Below are 23,657 nucleotides of genomic sequence, written 5' to 3'. Positions count from 1 at the left end.
GGCTAGTTAATTCTGCCAACCTGTCTAATAGCTTATTTTTCCCCTATCACTAATATGTTTCTCCAGCTTATCAGTAAATTGTATTCCTTCTTCAGCCCTGTTATCCACAAATACTGCCCTAGGAACAGAAACATTCTTTGCTGTTTCCTTTGGTCTAAACTTTACCCCTCATAACTTGCATAGCTTGACAGCACAATGTTTGACCAGCTCTCTATTGGACCCTTAGGAATCTTTGGCATTTTGAACAAGCTTTTCCTACATTTTCCACATTTTTGTACTAGAATTCCTTGTATCTTGTATTCAACAAACGATATTGAAAGAGCATTTATTAAGTACAAACCATGTATCAGGTGTTATACTAGATGCTAGGCATTAAAAACAAAACTTTAAAAAGATGAAAACAGAATAATACCTATTCATTTAAAATGAAACTCAATGAAAACTAGAATATTCTTTTTCCTTTCTCTCTTGATTTAGAAGACAACAAGGAAATGTTACCTTATTCTTGTTTCCCTACAGTTTCATAAGATAAATAAATGAACAAATGAAGAAATGAAAAAGAGTATCAAGTATTTGCTATGTGTTAAGTATTGTTCTGCAAAGATTAAGGGTACTAAAATCTAAAATTGGAAATGCCTTAGACATTTCTTTGAGCCTCTCTCTGTTCTTCATCTTATAATGAGAATCAAGAGAAGGGGAAGGAGAATGGAACACACATTTATTAATTACTATATGGTAGGTACTGGGCTTTATTTATCATTAATATTTTATTACATTATTTTGCAATAACATTATTATTATCTAATTTGATCTTCACAACACAATTAAGATGTAGATGCTATTAATATCCTATCCTTATTTTATAGTTAAAGAAGCTAAGACAGACTGTGGTTAATTGACTCATACAGCTAGTAAATGTCTGAGGCCAGATTTCAAGTCAGGTGAGCTAATGTGATTTGTCCAAGGTTACATAGTTAATTAATCATTGAATAAGCGCTGTATTTGTTATCAGGGAGCTTATGTGGCTTGTTTAAGATTACCCAATTAATTATTAAATGAAAAAAAAAACATTTATTAAGCATGTATTATGCTCCAGGCACTGTCCTAAGCAATGGAGACACATCCCTGCCTCCAGACTAAAAAGAGTAAAAATAGTCTGCGGTGTCATTTAAATGTGTGTGTGTGTGTGTGTGTGTGTGTGTGTGTGTGTGTGTGTGTGTGTGTGAAAGATAGATATGAAGTAGATAAAAAGCATCTTTAGAGAGATAGGAATAGAAAAGTACTCCTAAAGAAGATGATGCTTGAAATGTCTGTAAGAAAACTAGGGTTTCTAAGAGGCAGAGGCAAAAACAGAGAGTATCAAAAGCATGGTGCTTAGCTATTACAAAGACATGGAGATGGGAGAAGAATGGCTGAGGAACAGCTTGTAGACAGTGTGACCAAGTTATAAAGCCCTTAGAGGGAAGTCCTATTAAAGAAGATGGGCAAGTTGGAATTTGGTGCGTGAAGGGATATTTAAAACCTTTATATTTGACCTCAGAGGTAATGAGAAGCCTCTGGAAATTATTGAGTAGGTAGAAGAAGAATGAAAAATGATGCTCTTTTGGAAAATCTTTAGGAAAACTTCTTTGGCAGTTTTGTGGAAGACAAATTAGAGTGGGGAGTGAGTCCAAGTAAAGAGACCAATTACTATTCATGTAAGTTGTGTGGCCATAAACCCTGAGGATCTTCCCCTCCCAGATTCATTCATCCATTTATTTAGATTTTTTGGACTAGGTGAAAGAGGAGATTCTTTGCCTCAATTGCTACCCAACCTTAATCATTGAATGGGTGCAGCCTCAGTCAAACTGAGACCTGTTGAAAACCTTAGTTTAAAAAGACCAAGGTCTCTCATTTCATCCAGTTGTTCTGATCTATATTTTGCTATTGGAACCGGATAGCTCTGGAAGGGAAAGTGAGGCAGGTGGCCTTGTCCAGCCCTCCCTCAACTTAAATCAAATTCGCTTGCTTGTCATGACATCACCTACCTGATGTCATGGTCCTCTTCGAGAAAGAAGAGTAAGTGGCAAAATCAGGCTTGAAACACAGGTTTTCAGACTAAAAGCAATTAATTTCTTCACTATAACTTCCTGATTCCCTCTTTCCTGTTTTCTAACTATTGTTCTACTCCCATAAAATTTTTAAAAATAAATAACATTTATATCATACTCACCATGTACAATGCTAAGCACCATAAAATTATATAATTTTATCCTCACAAAAACCCTTGGTAGGTAGGGGCTAGAATTATTTGACAAATAAAGAAACTGAGACCAAATTACTGGCCCAGAGTCGCACAACTAGTAAGTGTCTGAGGCTAGAGTTGAAGTCAGGTCTTCTTGACTCCAGGCCCAACATACCTATTGGGTCAACAACCTTTTTTTTCTTTGTAGTCTGTGCCCCTGGCTTATAGAACTTTTTCCATTAGTAACAAATTGGGAAGATATTTTTACAGTTAAAGGTTCCGACAAAGGTCTCATTTCCAAAATATATAGAGAACTGACCCTAATTTATAAGAAATCAAACCAATCTCCAATTGATAAATGGTCAAAGGACATGAACAGACATTTCTCAGATGATGAAATTGAAACTATATCCACTCATATGAAAGAGTGTTCCCAATCACTACTGATCAGAGAAATGCAAATTAAGACAACTCTGAGATACCACTACACACCTGTCAGATTGGCTAAGGTGACAGGAACAAATAATGATGAATATTGGAGGGGATGTGGGAAAACTGGGACACTGATACATTGTTGGTGGAGTTGTGAAAGAATCCAGCCATTCTGGAGAGCAATTTGGAACTATGCCCAAAAAGTTATCATACCCTTTGATCCAGCATTGCTGCTATTGGGCTTATATCCCAAAGAAATACTGAGGAGGGGAAAGGGACCTGTGTGTGCCAAAATGTTTGTGGCAGCTCTTTTCGTGGTAGCTAGAAACTGGAAGATAAATGGATGTCCATCAATTGGATAATGGTTGGGTGAATTATGGTATATGAAGGTTATGGAATATTATTGCTCTGTAAGAAATGACCAGCAGGAGGAATACAGAGAGGCTTGGAGAGACTTAAATTAACTGATGCTGAGTGAAGTGAATAGAACCAGAAGATCTCTGTACACTTCAATGTTGTATGAAAATATATTCTGATGGAAGTGGAAATCTTCAACATAAAGAAGATCCAACTCACTTCCAGTTGATCAATGATGGACAGAAACAACTACACCCAGAGAAGGAACACTGGGAAGTGAATGTAAATTGTTAGAACTACTGTCCATCTACCCATCTACCCAGGTTACTTATACCTTCGGAAGCTAATACTTAATGTGCAACAAGAAAATGGTATTTACACACATATATTGTATCTAGGTTATATTGTAACACATGTAAAATATATGGGATTGCCTGTCATCTAGGGGAGGGAGTAGAGGGAGGGAGGGGGTAATTTGGAAAAAATGAATACAAGGGATAATGTTATAAAATATTACTCATGCATATATACTGTTAAAAAATTTATAAATAAATTTTTTTAAAAAGAACTTTTTCCATTGCCTCATTATCTTTCTTTCTTTCTTTCTTTTTTTTTTTAATTTTCCTTAATAAAGTCTGGCTTTCTTCACTCCAACAAACATTTATTAAATACCTAACATAGCCCTGTCTTAAGTGCTTAGACTCCACAAGACAAAAGGAAACACTATTTTCCCTTTGGGTGTTTACTTTTTTGTTCTGCTTAGTAGATAGAACCAGTTTCCTCATCTGGAAAATGAAGAAATTGGATTGCATGACCTTGGACCTTCCTTTTAGATCTAGAGTTAGAGACATGTGCTGGTAAATGTTTAACAACCAGGTTTGTAGGAGGAAAAAATATTGTATATAAAGCATTCTTTTACGATTAATCTGCATTAATATTTATCATCACTTTTAAAAGTATAGATAATCATAAAAACAATAAACCAAATTGTAACTTGTATCATTGGGTGATTTCAAGGTGTAAACGTTAACATTGGAAAACAACCAAATTTGAAGAACAATATGCACAGGCTCCAGAAGCATATTCCATGGAGGCATGGAACTAGGAGCTCATAGATACATCTAAGTAAAGTGTACCTTGAGGAAGGAGAAAACCCATCCTGAGGAGGGGAGATGATCAGAGGGCACCTGAACTGAGAAGTATTCTAAGCAGATCAAGAAAACATGGATTCTAAGCATGGGAGTTGATTTCTACAAATATGTGGAGAACAAGGCATGAAATGTAAAGTTTGAGTAATATTTTGTTTTGCTAGAAAGTAGAGCGGGTGAAAGGGAATAATACGAATCTCCTTTACTTATCTTAGCCCTTGAAGTTCAGGTTTCTCTACTCGTGCCCTGCATTTATTTTTGCTGTCAAAAACTCTGAAGCTGGCATGCATGCCCTTAGGGAAAATGGAACAACTTCTTTTAGGCATCTTCTGACAAATAGAAACTAGCAGTCAGCAGTCATTCATCTTAGCGTTCTAGAAACTCAAGAGTGTAAAGGACCATAAAGTTCATTTATTTCACAATGTCCTTGAGTAAGATTCCTCACTACAATATTCTGATAAATTAATCATCAGACCTCTACTTGAATACTTCTAGTGATGGGTAACTCATTACATTACTCTGCTTTGGGTCAACTCTGTACTATCTTTGAAGTAGAAGTCTGATTTTCTTCAACTTCTATTCATGTGTCCTTTTTCTGTTCTCTAGGTTCAAATAAAAGAAATTTAAACTCTTCCACTTCTTCAACAAATGAAGAGAGAGATCACATATAATTTAAGGAACAATGCAGTAGAAACTCAGGCTATTTAAAGTTAGAAGAGCTTAATTTGAATGTAGTTTGTTGTATTTCACCTTCAACATCTTAGGAAGTTCAATTTCTTTTTTTTTTTTAATTTTTTTTATTTTTTTTTTATTTTTATTTTTTTTAAATTTTTTTTATTATATATATATATATTTTATAATATTATCCCTTGTATTCATTTTTCCAAATTACCCCCCTCCCTCTATTCCCTCCCCCCGACGACAGGCAATACCATACATTTTACATGTGTTACAATATGTCTAGGTACAATACATGTGTTGTATTTCACCTTCAACATCTTAGGAAGTTCAATTTCTCTAGGTCTTAGACTCTTTATTTGTGACAGAAGGAGTTATACTAGATGATATACAAATAATATTTTCCAAAATAGGGTGTAGATACTCTAGAGGTTACTTAAGATGAATGAGTGGGATGTGGGAAGGAAATGCATATCTATATCTATATCTATATCTATATCTATATCTATATCTATATTTATATCTATACATATATATGTACATATATACTATACGTATGTGTGTATGTACACATGTAGACACATACATAGATATATAATGTATATATGTGTATATATATGTATATATACATTCATTCTATCTAAAAATAAACTTTACCAATATTTAATATACAGATTGATATTTGTGCCTTCACTGTATGTCAGGTATCATCACATGTAATGTTACTTTCCCTCTGCCCCCCATCCGGGAGCTGTAAAAGTTTGGGAAGTCAGTATATGATACATATATTTCTTCAATAAGTCACCTTCTTATGACATTCTAAGAATCAGGAGTGAGTTTGAATTATAGGATAGAAATCTTTTGTGCTACCCAGAATCCCTACCCACTGGGCAGCTAACAACTCTATACTGTTCAAGTAATTTCTCACTTTCTTTTAATAAGCAACAGAGGGTAATATCCCTACCCATTGTCAGGTAGACTTGAAAACTTTACTCAGCACCTCCCAACTTTCTATTCCATCCTCTCCAGATCAATGCCTGGAGTAGGTAAATTAGGTCCACATGGAACCAACTAGAGTTCTGCAAGCTGAAACTTAAGAGGCCGAGGTTCAGTAGCTTTTTTGTTTAGGAAGCATAGAATAAGGGTTGGTTTCCAAGTGTAAAGTGCTAATTTTCTCATTTGGAAATAGAAGGATGGACTAGAATGTGGCATCCTTGTTTTTCCTGTTTCTGCTCTCTCCTTGGTCACTTTGATCTTGTCTTCCCTACAATTTTATTCCTCTCTTCTATTCCTTGTATACTTGGAAAGTGGGGATTGGTGATTTTTGTTACAGGAAATGAATACACGACTCCCCCTGCCACCCAAATACAATTGTTTTCTGTTCTTGTGGTAAGAGAAAGTTTGGGTTTAATGGATAGATAATGATAGTAATTAACCATTAGTTGTTGGTTGACTGAAGAATACAAAAAAAAAAAAAAAAAAAAAAAACAGGAAGTAGAAACTAAATGGTTCAAAATTCAGATTGATATATCATTTTGTTACTTGATCCCATTAGTATGATGTCTTGTAAACGGGAGCATCAGATTAAAATAGAATGGAAAGTCAAGTCAACAAGCATTTATTGAGGGCCATGCTTCTGGCATTGTTCTAAGAATAGCAATCAAAGACAAAAAACCTAGTCTCATTTCCTGGAGGTCACAGTCTACTGATCTTTCTTTGCTCTTCACAGACATTTATTTTCCATTATATGTATGAGGTAAGGCTCTTGCAAAATAGAGGAAAGGGCATTCAAAGAAATTTCAGTTCAATTGAACAAATATTTATTAAGTATCTGCTTTGTTCAGGTACTGAGGAAATGAAGACAAAAGAGAAAAAATGTCTATGCCCTCAAAGAGCTTACATCCTCTTAGGATGAAGCAAAACTGTGCACAGAAATATAAATATGGAATACATAAAATATGCAAACTAAAATTTTGGGAAGAGCCTTGAGGCAGAATACTAGAGAAATCTAGAAAAGTCTCTTGGAAGAAGTAGCTCTCCCAGGTACTAAGGAGATTTCATATTCACAGTTCTGTTTTTTGATTGAGAAAGTGCATGTCCTGAAAATTGAATTTCCCATAATTACAAAACTATGTTTCTGTAATAAGTTGTGTTCCATTTCCAAATTTTCCTAACTCCCCCTTATGTGCAGGTGATCATTCAGACTCTCAATTTCAGCTTTTTCATATTAAAATGGCAGTTATAATATATTACATATCTACTACACAGCAATTTTGTGAATATCAGATGAGATGCAATATGTGAAAGTACTTTATAGCCCTGAAGAAAAATATCTATATCTATACCTATATATACACATATAGATAAATAAGATATATAAATATAAAGAAATTGTACCATTATTATTAAGCTAAATTAAACATGAAAGCTACAATATAATAAATATTGTAATAAAGGTATAAACACCAAAATGGGAATTTAGAAGTAATTTCTTTAACTTTTAGGTGGGGGCAGGTGAGGGTAATAAAAGTAATTAGATTAAAGCATTAGATTGGGCTTTCCTGTATGAATATGGTTTCAAAAAAAAAAATCCTTAAGGCACCAAAAGAATATTTATAATACATTTAGGGATTATTGTTATAGGCCAGAACTCTGAACTTGAAACAAAGGATTCTTACAAGGTACTAAGTCAATGGAATTGATAGAGATAATAGTTATCTAATTTAGCATGGTTCAGTATGATTGATTTATTCCTACAAGGGGATGTTATAGGCCAGAACTTGAAACAAGATACTGATGAGATCTAGATAAGGGATATCTAAATGAAATTAGGTCTAATTGAGATCTAGTGGCAGATTTGGGGTACAAGAAGTCACATGGAGCTCCCCTGCAACCCCTTTGGATTCGGCGCAAGGATACAAAGTTAAATGTGGTCTAGTGGAGGTGCCAGTAAAGGAATTTACAGGCTCGAAAACCTAGATTGATTAAAAAAAAAAAAAAAAAAAAAAAAAAAAAAAAAAAAAAGGTTTGGAAGTAAGGTTAAAGTCTGATTAGTAAAAGAAGTTAGATAAAGAGAGAAATACACCAGAAGGTCTGATAGACGGAGAGTCTGTGATACAAAGCATGGTGTTAGCATGTTTTGACCCTCTGACAAGAGATGATTCCAGCTTGGCCCTTTTATTTGATTAAAGGGACCTATGGGTGAAGTCCTATGTTGTTTCCTCTCTGGGTTTCATCAAGGATTAGAATTTGCTAGGGGGCTGGGGGTGGGAAACCTGAGCAGATCATTAGAATGGGGGATGGGATAGCCCAAGTTAGTTCAGATCTGGATATCTCCCTTTGGAATTCAAAAGGGTGCTTTTGACCAGGATTTGTGAATCAAAGGTCAGCCATGCAGGTTGGGAATCAGAAAGGAATCTTAAATGGGCCACCGCCTGAATCTGTACTAAGTGGAATTAAGAAGACAATGGTTAAATCTAGTTTAGCATTGATTTAATCCTACAACAAATAATCGTTTCCTAGTGATATAATGATTGGCATGTACTCTGTTTGGGGCATATAAGCTAGAAGCTCTCAGGGCCAGAAAAGACAAACCCACTGGAAGCTCTCAGAGGCTGTGAGGCAGATTCATTCCATCATCCACCTTTGTGGTGTCTGGAGGCTGAAGCATAAACCTTTGGATTTGGAGAGAGAGATTCAGAGGCCAGAGAAGACAGACAGGAGCACAAGCTCTCGGAACCAAGGAGAGAGATAGGCCTCTAAGAAATCTAACTGGGTCCCAGGAAAGGAGATAAGACTTTGAAGGAGAAAACAAAGGATTTGGACTTTAACACCTGGCTGCACTTGTGGTGCTTACTGAACTGAAATGAAGGCTGCCTCCAGAGAGCCCAAAATAACCTCAACAGAGAACATTTTAGAGAGAACATTACAGATTACCCATACATATTGACTTGAATATTGAGTATATATATATATGTATATATATATATATACGTATATATATATATATTAACATAAAATAAGGCTAATAGACTTTGTCCTGATTTTGAATGACCTTGACCACAAACTTTGGTTTTATCATACTGGTAATATAAAATCATTAAATGTGGTTTGAGTAGGTGAACTAAATGATCAGAAACATTTTTTATGAAGATTGATTTAGTAGACTTGTGAAAGAAGAAGAAGAACTGTGAAGAGGATATTGTAATAGGCTAAGTAGTGGCATGTGAGACCTGGAACTACAAAAGCAACAATTAAAATAGAAAGAACAGATGTAAAAACATTTTTAAAGTTAAAAATAAGAATGATGTGGACATTTTAAAAGGCTCTGAATTTTTGAGCCTTCGTAACTAGTTGGAAGTTGAAATCTGGCCTTAAATACTTATAAACTGTGAGATATTTAGTTGCTATGTAACTAGGCAAATCACTTAATCCTATTTGCCTCAGTTTTTCTCTGGAGAAGGAAGTGACAAACTACTCCAGCATCTTTCCAAGAAAACTTCCAAATAAGGTCATGGATAATTGGACATTACTGAAATAACTGAATAACAATAAAAACCAACACCACCTGAAACAAAGTTGCCCACTATCGCCATTACTATTCAATATTGTATTAGAAATGCTAGCTTTGGCAATAAGAGAAGAAAAAGACATCAAAAGAATTAGAGTAGTTAATGAGGAAGCCAAATTACACTTTTTAAAGATGATATGATGGTATTCTTAGAGAACCCTAGAGAATCAACTAAAAAACTATTAGAAGTAATCTACAACTTTAGCAAAGTTGCAGGATACAAAATAAATCCACATAAATCATCAGCATTCTTCTTATACATCACTAACAAAATACAACTGCAAGAGACACAAAGAGAAATTTCATTTAAAATAGTTGCTGATTGTATAAAATATTTGGGAATCTATTTGCCAAGGGAAAGTCAGGAACTATATAAGCAAAACTACAAAACACTTTACACACAAATAAAGTGAGATCTAACCAACTGGAAAAATATCAAGTGCTCTTGGAGAGGTCAGGCAAATAGAATAAAGATGATAGTACTACCTAAACTAATTTATTTATTTAATACTATACCAATCAAACTCCCAAGAAACTATTTTACTGACGTAGAAAAAATAATAACAAAATTCTTTTGAAAGAACAAAAGGTTAAGAATTTCAAAGGAATTAATGAAGAGAAAAGCAAATGAAGGAGGCCTAGGTGTCTCAGATTTAAAAGTATATTATAAAACAGAGGCCATCCAAACCATTTGGTACTGGCTAAGAAACAGGGAAGTTGATCAGTGGAATAGGCAAGGCTCACAGAACAAAATAGTCAATGACTATTGCAATCTAGTATTCAACAAACCTAAAGACCCTAGCTTTTGGGATAAAAATTCACTATTTGACAAAAACTTCTGGGAAAATTGGACACTAGTTTGGCAGGAAGTAGGCATAGACCCACACATAACACCTTATACCAAAATCAGGTTGAAATGAGTTCATGATCTAGACATAAAGAATGATACTATAAACAAATTAGAAGAACAAAGGAGAATTTACCTCTCTGATTTGTGGAGGAGGAAGGAATTTGTGAAATCATTATTGACCACAAAATAGATAATTTTGATTATATTAAGTTAGAAAGTTTTTGTACAAACAAAACTAATGGAGACAAGATTAGAAGAAAAGCAATAAACTGGGAAAACATTTTTACATCCAAAGGATCTGATAAAGGCCTCATTTCTAAAATATATAGAAAATTGACTCAAATTTATAATAGTTCAAGCCATTCTCCAATTAATAAATGGTCAAAGGATATGAACAGACAATTCTCAGATGAAGAAATTAAAACTATTTCTAATCACATGAAAAGGTCCTCCAAATCACTATTGATCAGAGAAATCTAAATTGTCAGATTGTCTAAGATCACAGGAAATGATAGTGATCAATGTTGGAAGGGATGTGGGACAATGATACATTGTTGGTGAATCTGTGAATGGAGCCAAAAATTGTGGAGAGCAGTTTGGGACTATACTGAAAAAGTTATCAAACTGTGCATACCCATTGGGATCCAGCAGTGTTTCTACTGGGAGTATATCCCAAAGAGATCTTAAAGGAGAGAAAGGGACCCACATGTGCAAAAATGTTTATGGCAGCCCTTTTTGTAGTGGCAAGTGTAGAGGGCTGGAACTGTGAAAAGGTGTATTTGAATCTAAGACAGCAGAGCACGTAAGGCTAATTAACTACTCAAGATGTCATAATGGTTCTATAAATATAAATGCTTTGTGATGAGATAATCAGAAGCAAGGATTGGAGGGCTGAGGGAGAGGGTCAGACTCTCTCCACCCACAGTATGCTGAGGAGAGAGGACTTCAGTCTCCAGACTACTGAGTCCATGATTCATCTTTAATGAGCCATGTGGCAGCTTGCCTGTCTCCTTCATGTCTCCTCCTAAAGACCAAAGACTTTGACTGACCCTGAGGCCCTCCAGAGAGCTCACCCAGACATTATAGCAAGAAACTAGAAATTGAGTGGATGCCCATCAATTGGAGAAAGGCTGAATAAATCATGGTATATGAATGTTATGAAATATTGTTCTGTAAGAAAAGACCAGAGTGACCTGTATGAACTGATGCTAAATGAAATGAGCAGAATCAGGAGCTCATTACCATGACAACAACAAGACTATACAACGATCGATTCTGATTGGACATGGCTCTCTTCAGCAATGAGATGACAGTTCTAATAATTTTGTGATGAACAGTATCATCTACACCCAGAGAGAGAACCATGGGAATAGAGTGTGGAACACAACATAGCATTCTTACTCTCTCTCTTATTTGTTTGCATTTTGTTTTCTTTCTCAGTTTTTCTTTTACTTCCTTCTGGATCTGATTGTCCTTGTGCAGCAAGATAGCTGTATAAATATGTATACATATTTTGGATTCAACATGTATTTTAACATATTTCTGGCTAGGGGAGAGGGTTGGGGGAAGGAAGGGAAAATTTGGAACAAAAAGTTTTGCAAGGATCAATGTTGGAAAAATTACCCATGCATATGTTTTGTAAATAAAAAGCTATAACCCTCCCCCACCAAAATAAAATTTGACAATCTCTTATACTATGTTCAAGGTTACAGTAGAAATAACATAGATGAAAACATAATTAGGTTGATTTGGAACTGGATCAATGATCATAATGACCAGACAGACATTAATGGGTTGATATCAAGTTGGACAGTGGACTACAGAGTAGTACCACAGGAATCTGTCATTAACCTCTCCAATTGTATCTCTTTCAATGGCTTGGATAAAGTCAAAGATGTTTTTACACTTGTGCAATGTCATAAAGATATAGACAGACTAGTGTCATGAGATTAATTGATTAAGATGAAATTTAAGGAATAATGTAAAAAAAAAAAGTGAGAGAAGCAATGTAAATACCACTTGAGTAGAATCAGAACATCTGGGTTTGAGGCTTTGTTTCATTGCTTATTATTTGTCTAACTTTGTGAAAGTCATTATACTTTAATGGATATTATTTTCCTTCTCTGTAAAATGAAGCAGTTGTGCTAAATTATTTCTAAATTCTGTTCCATCTCTAGATCCAGGATTCCTAATTGTAATGCTCCCTTCATTATACCATGCTGGCCTCAAGTCTTTGATTTTATCTATTAGGTTGCAGTCTTCTTGAGGGAAATCTTAAATCATTTCTATATCCCAGACATGATACATTACTTTGCACATAGTAGATATTCACTAAATTACACTTTGAATGAATGAAAGATAATATAAAAGAAAACACATTGAAAGAACAAAATAAAAATAACCCACCACCAATATAAAATCATAGAATTGTTTCATTATAGGCTCAGAAAATTTGAGAGTTGGTAGAGACCTTAGTGGCCATTAGTCTGATGCATGAATAGAAATAGAATCCTTTCTGCAACATATCTGACAGTTAGTAATTCAAACTGTTTGAAGACTCCAGGGATAGTCCTTTCTGGATAAACCTAATTGTTAGGAAGTTTTTTTTTTCCTTCAACCAAGCCTATATTTGCTCCTTTGCAAGTTCAATCTTCTAGTACTATCCTCTAGGGATCAAAAGCACAAGCCTAATCCCTCTTCCGCATGTCAGCCCTTCCAATAATTGAATACTTATATTTTTCTCCCTTGTGTACATGGGTAACACTTCATGAATTAAATCTGCATATTTAGTTAATGTGATGTTTACTTATTCTTTCAGATCATTAATAAAGGGTAAATCCAACTTGGCCTAATAACCAGTGTGGCAGACATCTTGGCCCACTTGCTGCATCGCCATTAATCATTACTTACTCTTTCTAGCTCCCTTGCCAGTTTTCAGTCCATTGGATTGTGTTTGTGTTGACTACAATTAGAATCATCTTGAGCCAGTCTGTGAAAGGTTTTATAAATGGTTCTTTATTAGAGGGTCTCTGTGTGTTTGTTTATCACATTTGCTGCTCCTTCTTAGCATTGTTACAGAGATGCCTTATTAATCTTGCCTTACAATGAATGAGTTATTGCCCAGTCTCCCCCTTTCACCTCCTGAACCTCTTTCTTCTGCCACGTATTTGAACTTTATCATTAAGGCATCAGAATGTTGTTCTATAATAGTTTAGGAAGGAAATCTTCCTAAAAACTTTCATATATTTTCTTCACTTCTTAATCAAAGGACCTTGAGTAAACTTAAGTTTTGAAAACTGATTCAGAATCATTGAAAATATGCTATAATATAGAGATCCTCTCAAGCTTATTAAAGAATATAAAGCTAGTTGGTATTGTATTAAATTATCCTAGACAGCAGTGCTTTTTGAGTTCTTATGTCTGTTGCCAATAGTTTTTCTAGCTATAGGAAGCTCAATAGTACAGTATAGGCATTTAACTAGAGAACTAAGCCTAGAATCAGACCTGAGTTAAAATCCAGGCTCAGAAATTGAAAAAGTATGCACATTTTTATAGCTTTTTGGGCAAAATTACAAATTGCTCTCCAAAGTGGTTGGATCAATTCACAACTCCACTAGCAATGTATTAGTGTCCCAGTTTTCCCTATTTCCTTCAACATTCATCATTATGTTTTTCTGTCATATTAACCAATCTGAGAGGTAGGTAGTGGTACTGAAGAGTTATCTTAATTTGCATTTCTCTGATCAATAGTGATTTTTTCTCTCTCACTTTTTATTACTATCAATGTGCCTATCTCTAGCAGCAGACCTCCTGCCTATCTAATTAATTGGTAATTATAATCTGTTGTTTGTTAAGAAACAAAATCAATCCATTTGTTAGAATGTCTGCTATTATTATAATTATTGTTAGTAGATGTAGTAATGATAACAAAATACATTTTGTTAAAAATTTTAATGGTTTTTTTTCAAATATATGCAAAGAAAGTTTTCAACATTTATCTTTGCAAAACCTTGTGTTCCAAATTTTCTCTCTCCTTACCCCTTCCTTCCTTTCCAAGACATAAACAATCTGATAGAGATTAAATGTGCAATTTTTCTAATCATATTTCTGTATTTGTCATGCTGCAAAAAAAAAAAAAAATCAGATCAAAAGGGGAAAAAAACCCAAGAAAGTAAAAAAAAAAAAAAAAAAAAGAAAACAAAAGCAAACAAACAAACAAAAACCCAGCAAAAAAAGGTGAAAACATTAAAACATTATGTTCTGATACATATTCAGTCTCCATAGTTCTCTCTCTGGATGTAGATGGTACTTTCCATCACAAGTCTATTGGAATTATCTTTAATCATCTAATTGCTGAAAAAAGCCAAGTCCATCATAACTGATCATTGCATAATTTTGTTATTGTGTACAATATTGTCTTGGTTCTGCTCACTTAACTAAGCATCAATTCGTGTAAGTTTTTCTAGACCTCTCTGAAATCAGCCTGCTCATCATTTCTTATAAAACAATAATATGGCATAACAATCATATACCAAAATTTATTCAGCCATTCCCCAACTGATGGGTATGTACTCAATTTCCAGTTCCTTTCCACTCCTTGAACATGTGGGTCCTTTTCCTTCTTTTATGATCTCTTCTGGATACAGAGACATTGTTGTATCAAAGGGTATATACAATTTGATAGTTCTTTGGGCATATTTCCAAATTGTCTCTACATTGGTTGGATCATTCCACACCTCCAACAATGAATTAGTAACCCAGTTTTCTCATATCCCCTCCAACATTTATGATTTTCTTTTCCTATCATCTTGGCCAACCTAAGAATTTGTAGTGGTAAATTAGACAGAACTTAATTTGTATTTCATTAATCAATAGTGCTTTAAAGAATTTTTCATGTGACTAGAAATGGCTTTAATTTCTTCATCTGAAAATTGTTCATATCCTTTGACTATTTACCAATTAGGGAAAAATAATTTTGTTTTGCATATATGAGTTTTAGGGACTCCTCTATGAGTTTTAGTGAATGGTCTTTGTGATATCAACTTAGCTGTCTTAGTATTAAACGTGGAATCATGAATCCTAAAATAAAAATCCTAAAACAAAAATTATGACTCTGTGAAATGATTCAGTAGAAAGAACAATAATTTTGGTGCTAGAAGACTTCTGTTTAAATCCCAAACTTTTTATTTACTATTATTGTGACCTTGAGCAAGTCCCTTAAATCCACTGAACCTCAGTTTCTGCATCTAAACAAGGAGGTTGAATGTGACGATCTCTAGGGTGTCTCTTAGCTTGAAATGAGTGATCCTATGATCCCTAGTTACTTTATTTCCATGATCTTCAATTGCTGTTCCTGGTGATAAAATGTGTAATACCTCATTGGCTTTTTGTGTTCAGAGTTAGCTAGTGGCTCAGTGGAAAGAACCCTGGGCCTAGAGTCAGGAAGATCTAAGTTCAAATTCAGCCTCAGACTCTTATTAGCTCTGTCCCTTGGAAAGTCATTTAACTGATATGTGCCTCAGATTCATTTACTCAGATGACAGAAATGGATCTACCTTGCAGAATTGTTTTAAATAATGAACAAGACAGTGTATATAAAACTCATGTCTGACAGAATAGTAGGTGCTATATAAATTGCAACATCCAGATGGTTTCAGTTCTGTTCCATCCCACCTGGAGCAGAGATCTAAACTGGTGAAAATGTGAGCAATAAGGGAAAACAAGGGGGAGTGGGAAAGTAGAATGAAATTACCTAAGATCTCAGAAAAAAACCAAAACCCTCAAAAACCTTGAACATAAGCAAATAAATTAGTGGAAAAAAACATTAATAATAGAAAGAAATTAAAACTCCATATTTAATAAATGAATTCAGGTATAAGAATAAATATTATAAAAGAATTCAATACTTGATGAGAGAAAAAGAGAAGAACCCTCTGGAATTTGAGGAGAAACAAATAGAATCATAACATCCTATTCCTGAGTAGTTTATAAGGGAAATGAAAATTATGAGTATAAGATTTATGACCTATAAAGCAAAAACAATTAGCAGAATAGAAAATCTCAATCTTTGATGCCATCTTACTAAAGAAATAAAAGAGAAGACAATTGGGAATAAAAATACATAGAAGTGATGGACTACCTAGAAAAAGAGAAGCAAAGCCAATAACATTAAAAGAAAATATGATCTCTGAGCAAAACATGTAGATCTCAAAGAAAATATTCACATCAATAATCTAAAACTCATAGGTCTCTCTCTCTCTCTCTCTCTCTCTCTCTCTCTCTCTCTCTATATATATATATATATATATATATATATATATATAGTACTAAATTTAGCAATTCAATTTGGAAACAAATCTGCAAGTTACTGGAAGTGAAACTTTTGATGGAAAAAAGATACAAGACTATTCTGTATCTACTAAAATATAGAAGAGAATGGAACATGTGTTCAGAAGAGCTCAGGAGAGACTTCAGAATGTAATTAAGGATACAGACTAGCATTTCCTACCTTGCAAATTTTAATTTCATCATAATTGAAAAAAGATGGATATTCAATATAAACAGGTGTTTGAAATGTTCTTAGAAAGGAAATACATTTACAAGGATAAATTGCTTTTGAAAAATATGCTATTATCCTTTTTCAGATATTAGACTCTGTTATGGAGAAGGCAATGTACTTGACCCTGAAACAAGAAGTAGCATTATTGAAGGTTTGTCTGCAAAGATATGTATTTTCTTTTTCATCACATGGTTGAAATTTCCTTTTAATATTTCCTAATTCTTTTATTCTGTCCAAATTTAAATAAAAATTTTCATTAGAATTTGAAATTCAGAATAACATTTTCCATGATGGCTTAAAAGTGGGTAGGTTTTAAATCAATTTAGAAGTAATGTATTAGAGAAGAGTCAACAAACTTTAAACAGTTTTTTGAAAATTAGGACCCTAAATTTAAGAGGCCTGATCAAGTTATGATATTCAACTCAAATTTTTTTTTTTTTATATATTTTTACCATAGTCATAGTCCTGTTTGTGAAGACTGGGACACACAAAGTTTATTAAGCATCCAATTTATCTCCTCAAAGGCAACCTGGGACAGTGGAAAGAGTTTTACTCCTGGAGTGAGAAAACCTGTACAGAACTTGCCTGTGCTAGTTATTAATTGTTCAATTTTAGGCAAGCCATTTAACACTCCTGGGCCCTGTTATCTCTGGAATCATTACTAAACTCGATTTTTCCTATGTTTGTTGGAATTTGAAATCTGTGATATTATGGAGCACAGCCACTGGGGAGGAATTCAAAATACACACAACCTATAAAGTACAATAGAATCTGTTGAATGTTAAAAGAGCAAGCGAAATTCAGATCATTTTAGACTACAGTTGTTATGGAAGTTTTCCTGGAGAAGGTGGCAGATTCCAAATACTATGAGCACATATTTTACTCCTAATGAGAGACGAATTAAGATATTTTTGCCACCTATCATTAAGACCAAAAGTTGTCATATAGCTGGTCATTTTTTGAAAAACAAAACAAAATAAGACAAAACATGGTTTCAATATCTCAAAATCAGTAAAGATACAAATAGATAATCTTGTTGGGACCTAATGATTTTTTGTTATTCAGTTATCTAATACCAGTCATTTTAGTTGGAATTACCATCTCATTTGATCCCTATTTTTAAGTCTTTTATTCTTTTTTTACATGGTTTTCCTTTAAAATTTAATTACCTAGGGGCAGCTAGGTGGTGCAGTGGATAGAGCACCAGCCTTGAATTCAGGAGGACCTGAGTTCAAATCTGGTCTCAGACACTTAACACTTCCTAGCTGTGTGACCTTGGACAAGTCACTTAACTCCAGCCTCAGGGGAAAAAAATTACCTGAAATAAAATATCAATGATATAAGGGTTCGATGATTTGCTCCCCCTTTTTTCATCTGTTGCCCTCTTGTTCATTATTGCCTCTCAGAAAAGCATGCAAATCACATTTTTTGTAGCTCTATATAGTTTACAAATCATTTTCTTCACTATTTTGAGGATGAAGAAAAAGTGGCACTTCCATTTTGTAGACAAGGAAAGTGAGGCACAGGCAAGTTGAATGACTTACTAAGGATCCTAGACCTGGTAAGATTCAGATTCAGATTCCTGATCTTAACTGCCTCTAAAAAGACAAAAATATCCTGCTGTTAGTTATATTGAAAAGTAGCAAACACTACATCAGAGCATAGTGCTTTCATTATTAGTTGGTGTTTTTAAACATATATTGAAGGACTGTTTTTTGAAAATAATACAAAAAGTATTTTTATTCAGGGATGATTTGAGTCAAAGGACCTCTAATATGGTAGCTACATGGATAGATGCTGCCTAAAATTGGAGTTATTTCTCTTCCTAAGTTCAAATCTGTTATTACACAGTTATTAGCTATATGATTCTGGGCAAGTTATTTAACCTTATTTGTCTCAGTTTGCCATTTGTAAAATGAGCTGGAGAAGAAAATGGCAAATTACTTCAGTATCATTGACAAGAAAAACTGAAATAGGATCACAGATTACCAAACTTTACTGAAAATCAACTTGACAAGTCCAACAATAATCTATAATGCTCTTCCATTTCTAAAATTCTTTGATTCTCAGAGTTTATGAATTTTAGGGATTATCTAGTGTACTTCACTCTACCCCTTGATTTTACAGTTAAGGAAAAAAAAAAGATCTAGAGAGGAATTGCCTTGGCCAAGACAATCTAGGCCATAAGTAGAAGAACAAAAACTTTAAATCCAGTAATTTTCATGACTATATCCTTTAAACTTGGCCCTTAAAACACAGACCAGTGAGTTGCATGTCATGTTCATAGTACAGACAGATATTTATCTCCTCCAAAAATAATACAACTCACTAAAATTTGTTCAACAGTAGACTATATTCTAATTTATCTTCAGATTTTTAAAAATACAATTATTTAGGGAGTTGGAACAAAGTGATGTAAACTTCTTTTGTAGTAAGGTATAAACCAATGATGCCAAATTTTGTTTTTCATGGAATTATAGAATATTGAATTCTTCAAAATTATCCTGTCCTGCTTTTTTTATTTGTATGGTTTGTGTGTGTGTGTGTGTGTGTGTGTGTGTGTGTGTGTGTGTGTTGTGATACCTTTTTTAAGTTTAGTGAAACCTATGAAGAGCTTGTTAGCTTAACATTTTTATGTACACAAAACTCATAAAATTATGATCATATTTAAATAGTTTTCAAAATAAAAGAAAAAAGTTCATGGAAAACAAGTTAAGATCCTCTCAACAAGTATAATACATTTTATAAATGAAATAAGGTGGAAAAAACTGGGATTTTAGTAGACTTCAAAGTCAATGTTGAACAGTAGTAATAGGCACATAGTTACCACAATGGTAGGGGGCATAAGATGTGTAATAATTCTCTTGTCCTCTGTACTGATCAGACCACATCTGAAATATTGTATTCAGTTCTGGATGCTAAATTTTAGAAAAGAACTTGATGAAAGGGAGTATGTCTGATAAAGAAAAATCAGGGTGTTAAGAATATTGGAGATTATATTGTACAGGAATGTATTTGAGAAAATTTGGTCATTTAGTCAATAGAAGAGAAGATTTGGGGAAGGTGTTAAGTTAACGAACTTGTTATCTATCTTCAAATGTTTTAAAGCATCATCATTTAGAAGAAGATCCAGAGTTCAGAAATAAGGGCAACATGAAGGCAGATTTTAGTTCATTGTATGAAAAAAGAAATTTTTTCTGATTAGAAGTCGGTAAAAATAGAATGGGCTACAATTGAGAGGTGGAAGATTCCTTCTCCTAAAGGAATCTTCAAGCAGAAGCTGAATGATAGGAGATGATGTTAAAGTAACTCTTAGATACATACTAAATTGTTTGATTTATATGTTCCCTTTTCCTCTTAGATTTTATTACATAACTAAGAACACCTACAGATCATTCATGGCAAAATTTGGACTATAATTCTGTTCTACCTACTCTCTGATCCATGTACTCTAATACACCACTCTGACTCTCGCTATTAAGACATCATAGGATTTCACATTCTAATGCTTTGAAATCAATGATCTAGACTAGCAGTGATCAGTCAATTGTAGACATAGTTGCACAAAGTATGATTTGGAAAGTACTGGTTATACTCACTGTTCCATTTTGATGGCCATTTCTTTGACCAATGAATCTTAAAACAAATTCCCCTGGGAGAAGTAACCCTGTGATGAACTTATCCCCACTATTATTCTATAGATCCAATAAACTTGCAGTACCCTAGATCCCTCAGATCTTTTCCCGTTATTCTTCTCTAAACATCAGTTTCTTCAACTATAAAATGAAGGGCTTGGATTAAATAGTATGAAAGGCCCCTTTTAGTTCTAGCATGCTATGATTCTATGAATGGAATGGATTTCAGAATCCTTCCTAGAATGAAGTTTCGATAGGGATTGAAAAATAGAATAAATGTCCCAAGGTTCCTTAAAAGGTTAGTATGCATTGGTAAAGAACAAGTAAATGAATAAAGAAAGAATAATGAGAATCAAAGGTAAACTCCAAGTTTGTGAATTTCCTCAGGGCAGGATATAGATATAAAAAAATATAGGGAGCATGTTTACAAAATACACTTTAAAATGTTTGGATGGCCTAGAGGTTGAATGAGTCACCTCAATTTTTCAAGACACTTGATCTAACCAGTTTGATGCATTAGCTTTATGTTATCTTTGTAAAGTATTGACTATTTACCATTTACCTACCTAATCATAGTTTTCTTGTCCCTTGATCTCTTTATTTTCAAACATAAGGTTATCACCATTTTCTGTTTCAGGAAACACAGATAAAAATGTCAGAATGAATCTATTACAATGTATTTTAACTTCCCTTCCCATTTCTATGCAGTAATAGCTACTATGGCTTTAAGCATTACTTTTTATCTTCAACCCTTTCTCCAGCTCTCCAGTTCCTCATCCTTATTTGGAGAGGTATTAATTCATTGTTCATAAGGTCATAGAATTAAGAGCTAGAAGGGATCTGAGCAATTATCTCATTTATTCTTTCATCTTGTTTTATAGATGAGAAAACAGGTAACTTGCCTAAAGTGGCACAAGTTAGTAGCAAAGCTAGGACTTTCTAAAGCAGAACATCTAATTTGAAATCCACTGATCTATTATTATTCTAAGATATCTATATTTTATTTTATGTCCTTTCTATGAATTTATCATTCCCAAAATCCTACTTGTGCATGGCTTTCAACAGGCACTTTTTGAATTTTAAGTTCAAATACTTTGCTTCTGACTTTAGTCTAGATTGCTTTGGGTTGTTTTGTAGCAATTGTAGAAAGAGACAGTTATTTCATTAGTTAAGGATCCATGATTTCATATTTCTGGATAATATTGTTGTGCCACAGTTCTCTTTAAATGTCCTGACCCAGTTTCCCTAATTGTCCTATTCAGTTACTCTGCCTCAGGTTATAACCATTCCCTTTTAATGTAAGGATAAAGGTTTTGTATCTTAGACCTTAGGCTATAGTCATTCCCTCTTAATGTTTGATGGGATAAAGGTCTTTATCCATTTTAGATGCCATTAGAATATCAGGAGCTTCTCCAGTACCTCCTATTATGTCATCCTAGGTGCCTCCCCCCATTAGGTCAGCCCATTCAGGTACCTCCCCCATTATGTCATTGTTCTTGCTACCCTATAAAGAATTTTGTGTATCTGCCATTGGTGCTGTATTCTTTGAGACGATAGTCTTGTTAAGCCTTGGGACCAACCATGGATCCATTGGTCCCAGTAAATTTCTTCATTTAATAAATTCTGTGGTTATCTTCTACAAACTTAGCCAGGCTGGTCCTCAAAAGCAAGACATACACTCCATGGCTTATCTCATACTCAGATTTATTCCAGTTTGATAAGATGTGCCAGTGCTTACATTTCTCTGGCAAAGCCTTTGGATTTGCCTTTGGGAAGAAGGATCATCTTCATGCTACAACATAGGATATCTGAGGACTCTAGAATGAATGCTGTTTTGTAATAATTCCAAAAATATTAGCCACAATTAGAAACACACACATTTAACAAGTTAGCCTTGCTGTTCAAACAGACTCAAGTGACATTTTCATACCAATAAAAATACTTGTTACAGGCAGTTTAGTTCTGAGAGATACAGTGCTAAAGTCAAGTAAAATTTTGCTAGGATCTAATCTAAAGTTATTTAGACTCAATAAATCATTAGAATTAGCAAATATTTTAAACATAAACTATGATAGGTATTAGGATAGATTCTGAAAAAACAAACAAAAATGAAACAATCTCTGCCCTTAAGGTGTTTATATTCTGTTGGGCAGAAGGAAAAGAAGGAAAATAAGATATAGACAATTATTTATGAAGTATATACTAAATCATTTTTGGGTATGAGTCGGGGTAAGGAAGGACCTGATGAGAAAATGATCAGGGAATAAAGGAAGTATTTCTGGATCAAGTCCAAATAAAATAATAATGAAGCATTCACCAAACAGGACAGTGAAGATCAGGGTAGGAGTATCATAGTTTAAAGGGTTAAGTCCTCCAAGGAAGGATCTCTTTGTCTCAGTGGCAAGGTGACTGGTAGTAAGGTAACCAGGGAGTAAAGTAAGGCACTACTATGGTGGAGATGTAGTAACTTTGGCCTCAGGGGCTCCCATCTGCACAAGTCCCATGAATGAGCTCCATTTCAAGTGCTGGGGAAGAAAAAAAGATCAGCGCTAGCATTAGAATTCTTTTGATTCTTTAGAATAAGAAGCACGAGCCTTTGATGATCCTAGGTTGGATCTTGGAGGTGAGCACTTGATTATAGAGGCTTTGGTCTAGGATTGCTAAGTCTGATATCTGAGGGTCATGACATGACTTGGGTTCTAGTAGTGAGATGTACAGCATGTGAGCCTCTGTTCCTTGGCTGTGTTCTTTTCAGCAATGGAATCATAGTTTGGTGACTAGAGAGTTTTAATATTAATATAACAAATCGAGTCTATTGTGGAACAGAAATGCAGTATGGGAAGAGGTTGGAAAACCTGCTCATTCTCCTTAAGTACACTACTCCAGCTCTCCAGAATTATAAGTCATTGGAACTGAAGTGTCCTCTTACAATTAATCAACAAGTATTTAGTCTCTTATATGCCTAGTAATGTGCTAAGTGGTAGAGATAGAAAGACAAGAAGCAAAAAGTCTGTGCTTTCAGATAGCTTAATTTAATTGGGGAGAGATGAAGACCAATATAGACATGCATAGATATATATAATGTGCATACAAAATAAATGGCAGTGTTCAGAGTCTCTAGAGAGGAAGTCTTAAAGCCAGGAAAATATGTTTTACTGACTTTGTGTAAATCATTTAACTTTTAAGTATTGTAGGTGACTCTCT

The sequence above is a fragment of the Sminthopsis crassicaudata genome, chromosome 2 (genome assembly GCF_048593235.1).
Source record: "Sminthopsis crassicaudata isolate SCR6 chromosome 2, ASM4859323v1, whole genome shotgun sequence".
NCBI lineage: Eukaryota > Metazoa > Chordata > Mammalia > Dasyuromorphia > Dasyuridae > Sminthopsis > Sminthopsis crassicaudata.
Note: the sequence above shows the minus strand (reverse complement) of the source record.